At 26.3% G+C, this 7,237-nt stretch overlaps 1 long non-coding RNA gene across 1 annotated transcript; it reads left to right on the top strand.

The window, feature by feature from the left end:
• The first annotated feature begins 237 nt into the window (after positions 1–237).
• Positions 238–2,076, top strand: LOC131599078 (uncharacterized). Its single transcript, XR_009282533.1, has 4 exons — positions 238–445; positions 543–568; positions 723–769; positions 1,165–2,076. It is a non-coding gene; the product is annotated as an uncharacterized LOC131599078 (long non-coding RNA).
• Positions 2,077–7,237: the final 5,161 nt, after the last annotated feature.

Genomic DNA, 7,237 nt, shown 5'->3' with positions numbered 1-7,237 from the left:
GAAAAATAATAGAATTAGTTTAATGAGAAAAAAGGATATGCATTGACAGTGTAAAATATTTTTACACTGTCAACCAATCACAATCATGAATCCAATTAAAACACAATCTACAATATAAGAAAGTTAGATGGTCTGGAAATTACCCATCTGCCCCTTGGCTTCCATGATGCACCACGTGACTAGCTTCTTTGAATTTCTTTTCTTTTCTTACTTATGCTACTCTCATTCAATCTTTCTATTTCTCTTTCTCTCTCTTCTCTTTCTATCCATTGACTAAGTCTTCTTCCTCAACCTTCTCTTCCACTTCCTCAACCTCCCCTTTCTTTTTCTTCCTCACCTTCATTTTCTAACAACATCATCACCACCCTCTTCTAGCTCTTTTGTGGTTTATTTTTCAGGTTATAGACCGGATCGAGTTTTACCGGTGAGTTTTGAAGCTAAAAAGGTATCGGTTTTGTTTGGTTTTCTTATAAACTTAGGGTTTTGATTCTGTAGTTAGGGTTTTTGTGGTTGATTTGATGATTTTGTGATTTATTTTCCAGGTTATAGGCTGGATCGGGTTTTACCGGTGAGTTTTAAAGCTAACAATGTATGGGTTCTATTTGGTTTTCTTATAAACTTAGGGTTTTGATTTTGTAGTTAGGGTTCTTATAAGCTTAAGGTTTTGTTCTGTAGTTAGGGTTTTTGTGGTTGGTTTGATGATTTTGCGGTTTGTTTTTCAGGTTATAAACTAGATCAAGTTTTACCGGTGAGTTTTGAAGGTGACAAGGTATGGGTTCTTTTTGGTTTTCTCTGGGAAACATAATCCAGTTTTTGGTGTACCTTTATTTCACAAGTTTTTCACAACTTGATTGTCACAATTTTGCCTGAATTTGTTGATAGAATGATAATATTAACCCCTTTGAAGCTGGTGAGACTAATTTGGAGTATTTCTCACTCAAAAATAGATTGCAGTCTCTTTTGTGTTCAATTCAATCACAAAATTCTTGATATGTCATGCAATATTAATCTTACATAAATGTTCTATTTAATATATAAGAAACAAAATATTTTGTGATCACTCTTGAATTCTCTTAATAATCTTTATACATTCTCTGTCTCACTAAGGTGCCAAACAAAAGAAATTGCATTTGCGGGACACTGATTTTGTCTACTTTTATGCAGCATGTTTTGGCGACTCTACAAGCATTCGCAAGACAATGATTTTGTGGGATTTCCTTGCAGTGTCTGGGATTTCCTTTCCAATGTGAATGGAATGTATAGTTGCAGTTAATTGATTTACTTTGTCGGTGACCAATCATATTTTGATACGGGATATCATAGTAACTATAACTAATTGACCTGTCAAATTTCTTTTAAGTTGTTTTCTGTCTGATTTTCTATCATAGGTATAACCATGGTTGTCGATGTTGTCGTAACTATTGTTGTTTTGGGATTGTGGAAGATGAAGAGTGAAGACAGGTAAATTATGACTTTATTTGAGGTATAATTAGGTGAGGTATAATTATGGCTGTTGATTGTGGGACTGTTATCAAATTTCTTCAGACAGTGTTATTATCAAGCCATATAGCTCAATTGTTAGCAATTCAAAGTTTGTTGATTTTGCATTTAATAAATCTGAGTCACAAGTGTATCAGGAAAATCCCAAAATTGAAGAATACAGTTACATTTTAGTTAAGAAAACAATAAACTTTGTCAATATTACATAAAAAACAACATTAATAATGGTGAAATTCAACTTGCAGTGGAGTGCATTTTATGCTCAGCTTGCATATGGTTAGTGGAGTGTTGTCCACAAGAGGGGCTTACTAGTTTTTACATTGTTTGTAACTGTGTGTGTATTATGTTCATTTTTCATTAGTTTTTAGTCCCTTATAATTGTCATTTGTTCTATGTTGTAGAGAAACTATGGTATGAACCGGTGAATTTTGTTTTTGACTAGCTAATAAATGCCGACAGGTAAATGTAGGAAGAGATATGACATATTTGTTTTTTCTTTCTGTGAAATACTCAAAATGTAAAAAAGTTAATGGGATTCCTCTTGCCGGTTGTATAAAAATACCAACTTGACATATTTGCCTAGGTGAGTTCCATTCGTCTTTGTTGTGGCCCTCTGTTTGCTTGAATTTTGTTGACTCTTTTTTAATTTGTCAGAGGCGATAGTGATTGTATGGATTGATATTTATGGCAATATGTGTCTTTTCAGGGCCTGCTATGGTCACTCCTTATCATATTATTAAACAATATTTTTTCAGTGGAAATTGTTCAGCTATGAGTAATTAGAAACCCAATTTGAAGTTGTTTTCTTTCTTTTTGTTTCTACTAATGCTGCAACAATTGTAGTTATAATATACAAAAATAGTTCGTCCCTAATATTTGTTGATGTGTGGTTCTCGTTCAGTTTTGGTTACTTTATAGCTAATTGACAATGACATGGATATTGAGACATGGATATTGAGTGGAGCAAGGATGGTGATGAGAATAATGGAAGCAATTTTAAATATCTTTATCCATTACAAAATTAAATAATACTTAATGACTATTATTATAAAATTAAATAAAAATTAATATTCTTTATAATTATGTTCTCTATTTATTACTATATATACAAATCTCTTTATTTATTACTTAATGAAATTTTTAAAACTAAAATTAATGTTACTAATAATCTATAATTATAAAAGATAAAAATATTTTATTATTTTGGTGAGAACAAATCTTCAATTTTAGATGGTGAATTGTAAATTAAGAAACAAAATATATTGATCTTTTTATTTTCTAAAATATGTCTTTCTTTTTATAAATGCAAAATAAAGAGATCCATATAAATAATAATTAATTCGCATTTAAGAGTATAAAATTTGTAATGATATATATATTTATATATAATTTTGTTGAAAATAAAAAAGTGTTATAAAAACAGATAATTAATGTCTTGGTTGTATCAAAGAAAATTTATAGAATAAACTATATAATAGGTCTTAGTATAGTGTGTTGTTTATTGCAAGCTAAAGTCACATCAATGACATCTATCTGTATGTCTTTTACCTTTTCATCATCACATACAATATTTCACCTCACTTTTTTTGTGTTTCCATACTTTTTTAATTTATGTAATATTTATTCTTTTACTTATATTATTATTAAAGAAATTGTTTGTTTTCTAACATAACTTTTTCATATATCATTGTGTATTAATTCAGTATTAAATTATTTTATTATTATATTTTATAACTACTTCACACATTTCTAATTTTTTTTCTATATTATATTACTAATAAATTTATTTATTTATATTTATTTCATCACAATGAAGCACTTAAGTACTGCACTATGTGGGTATTAAAATATTAAAAGCACTTGAGTACTGCATAGTAGGTATACTTTGTAGGGTAGGTACACTTTGTGGGTCTCAAAATATTAAAGAAATATGATGTGTTCAAAAAAATATGTCCATCCCCATTTTTATGGGTTTAATTTATTTAAACGTGCAAGCCATGTAGCAAGAACAAATGAGTTTAATTGATTTAATCTTGCAAGTATTATAACAATACAATGAGTTTATATGATTTTTTAAAATATTATATTTGACTTTTTCTTATATGACTTAACATATTTTCATTATATTATTTAAAATAATTTTTTATAAATTATTTATATGAAATTCATAGTTGAGACAAAAGACAGCTATATAAAAAATAAAATATTATTATATTAAATTAGCACTTAGTATTTTTAAATCTTTATAAAAACTAATTCTTTTTTCCAAATTTTTAAATAAAAAAACATCTATATATAAAAATATAAACACAGATATTTTACGTGTTTCTTCTTTATTTTTTTTATTTTTTTTAAGAACATACACTAATCTCATATTCTTTCTTTATATTGTATCGGTTAAAATTAACAAAATAACAATTTTATTATGATTGTTAGTCAAAGTATTAATGAAATTTTATTTTTAAATTAATAAGTGATATTTTTTTTAAAGGGATAAAATCAATTGAGGCGAAAGAGTCATGACACCAAATACTATTTATTTATTATTATTAATCTAAATAGATAATTATTTTGAGATAGAGGAATTATATTATTAATAGCGCGTTAAATAAATGACTAAATTTTAATTTTTTTTAATAAATGGGAACCGTTTTTTTTAATCTATATATAAATTAAAATATTCTTTTTCAATAAACTCTTTCGGTTAAATAATTTTGTTTTTCTTTTTTATATACATTCGTATTATATTGATTATTAACGGGACATGAAGTTATTGATCTAAATATTGATTAATAACGAGACATGAATTTACTGATCAAAATAATTTGTCATGAATTGATGTCATGACATTCCATCATAATTTTTTTAGCTTTTATTTTTTATTATATTTTTTTATCTTCTATTATTCACATATTTTATATTAAAAAATTTTATTGATCTAAATGTTTTTACGGGTACCAGACATTTTTCTATATATTTAATTAATTTTTTTTACGGGTATCAGACATTTTTCTATACATTCAATTATTATTTTTTCACGGGTACCAAACACTTTTCTATACATTCAATTATTATTTTTTCACGGGTACCAGACATATTTCTATACATTCAATTATTATTTTTTAACGGGTACCAGACATTTTTCTATTAAAAAATATACATCTGAAACAAATGCGCGTCCCGTACCAGAACCCGTGCGGACGCACGGGTTTGTTACTAGTTTTAATTTAAAAAAATTAATATAACATGACAAGTGTAAGGATTTTGATTGAATGTATGTGTAAAGTTTATTTACACTATCAGTGCACTACCTTTAAACTCTAGTTTAATTTAATTATGTTACGTAATTTTCCTTTTTTTTTTATATAAGCACGTAATTTCCCTATCTATTTCACTATATTTGAATATGTCACATGCTCTGTTGTCCTCCATTTGAAACCTAGAATTTCAAAAAAGAAAATGAATATAAACTAGCGTATTAAGACTTCCAACCCTTTTCACAACATGGATTTTATAAGTATTTTTATGTTAATTTGTAAGACTTTTATTTTTTTTTTAACGAAAAAGAGACTTTTACATATGCATCTAGTGGTAGTTCTATATTTAGAGGAGTTTCAGGATGATTTAACATTTGACATATTGTGGTTTGTTCAATTTGTAAATCTGGAAATAATATAATTTTCTCTATTTCATCAATGATACTTAAAGACACGGAAAACATTATTATTATTTTGACTTGGAAATGGTATCTTGATAGGTATGTGAAAAACTCACGTATCTTCTCGGATTTCTCGGACTGCCTTACTAATCCTATCCAGTTTTTGAATTCATAGTAGTTTGAGTGGCTTCGACCTCCCTTAAATGTGTTCTCACTGTGTCTCTTCTGGCTTTGTTGCCTTATAAGTTTCTTGGATTGGAGAGATCTACTTCTGTCTAGACTGTTGGATTTGGTTGAAAATATATATGCTGAAGAAGTCTCACATTGCTTAGTTTTGTGAAGGAAGAGGGAGTCCAAGACTATATATAGGGTTCAAGGTTTTCTTTACAAGATGCATCAGTCAAAAACACTTTAAATTTGTATTTGACTTTCTTTATTCTGAGAAATCAGATTCAGAATAGAGTGTTAAAAGTTGTGCACTATAACACTCAGAAGCAACTTGCAGATGATAATTTAAACAACTTTGTAACTAGTTTTTCATAATACATGCAGCAATTGAGTTTTTAATTCAAAGTTTGTTTTAGCTGTTTTCTCTTTCTTCTCCCTTTTCTGTCTTCTTCCATCTTCATCTTCATCTTCATCTTCATCTTCAACCTTTTGAAACTTTTGAAAAACTAATGAAAAATAAATTATGCAGTTTAATTCAAGTTTATAATATTGTACTTTATTATTGTAATTTAGTATATTTTTGCTTTATAATCAAATTACAATTTTAAATTTATTGACATATTTACAATATTATATAAGTACATGTATATGTTATGCATATAAATATAGGAAATTTCTCTGTACACCCATATAGGTGAAAAACACCCCTAAAAATCTCAAAATGCCATTTGGATATGTATATCCGAACCCATTCAAAAAAATTGAAGATATTGGTTAGTTCGAATATGCATATGCGAAGTCACCCCAAAAAAATTTGGGATATTGGTTAATTCGGATATGCATTTCCGAATTAACTAATATTCCAATTTTTTTTTGATTTTATTTAAAAAAAATATTTACTTATAATATAGTTATAATATAATAAAAACGAATTATTATTAATAAAGAATAACTTAAATAAACATGGTTATAAATAAGGAATAAAGAGATTAAATAAAATTTTAATTTTGTAATAATTTATTTATAACAAATATTTTGGATTGTAAAAATAATTACTTTTTAAATGATTACAGCATTATACATTATAATTAATGAAATTATCAGGTTAAAAATATTTTCTTATTAGCATTATAATTATTAATTTATATTAATTTTTTTCTTTAATTAATTTTATATGAAAATGATGTGTATTTAAATATTTAATAGGTTGATATTATTATTATATTTGATTATAATGGTATATATTTAATTATATATTTTAATTAATACAATTAATTATTATATCAATACAATTGATTCAGCTTGATTTTATTTTTTTTATAAATGTTGGGTTATTTCGGAAATGCATCTCCTAAAAATTCCAACACTAAAAATTAGGTTATTTTAAAAATATATCTCCGAAAATATCAAAAAATTATAAATTTGGTGCGTTCAGAGATGCATCTCCGAATTGTGAAAGCAAAAAGGAAATTTCGTTAGAGGTCCCTAATAATATATATGGATGTATAGAGAAATTTCCAATAAATATAATATTAATTTAATATGAAATAAATTCTACGATTTTATATTTTGATTTTACATTTTAATTTTATTTAGGAAAAACAAGTTAAGATAAAAATTTATTACTTAGTACATTCATGTTATTAATTGGAGAAGGGGATAATTTAGAAAAAATGGCTTAAATACATTTTTTGTCCTTGTAAATTAGCGAGTTTTTGATTTTTGTCCTTGTAAGTTATTTTTTTGTTTGAGTCTTTATATTTCCCTTTCGCATTCGTTTTAGTTTCTAAAATCAAAATCCGCAGGAAACCTGCAGATTTTCCTGCGGATTTTGACTTTAGGGACTACACCTCAAGCAAAAAGTAAGATATAAGGATTCAAACAAAAAAAATTTACAGGAACGAAAGTAAA

Source organism: Vicia villosa, linkage group LG4, assembly GCF_029867415.1.
Source record: "Vicia villosa cultivar HV-30 ecotype Madison, WI linkage group LG4, Vvil1.0, whole genome shotgun sequence".
Taxonomy (NCBI): domain Eukaryota; kingdom Viridiplantae; phylum Streptophyta; class Magnoliopsida; order Fabales; family Fabaceae; genus Vicia; species Vicia villosa.
This window is presented reverse-complemented; position numbering and strand designations above follow the sequence as displayed.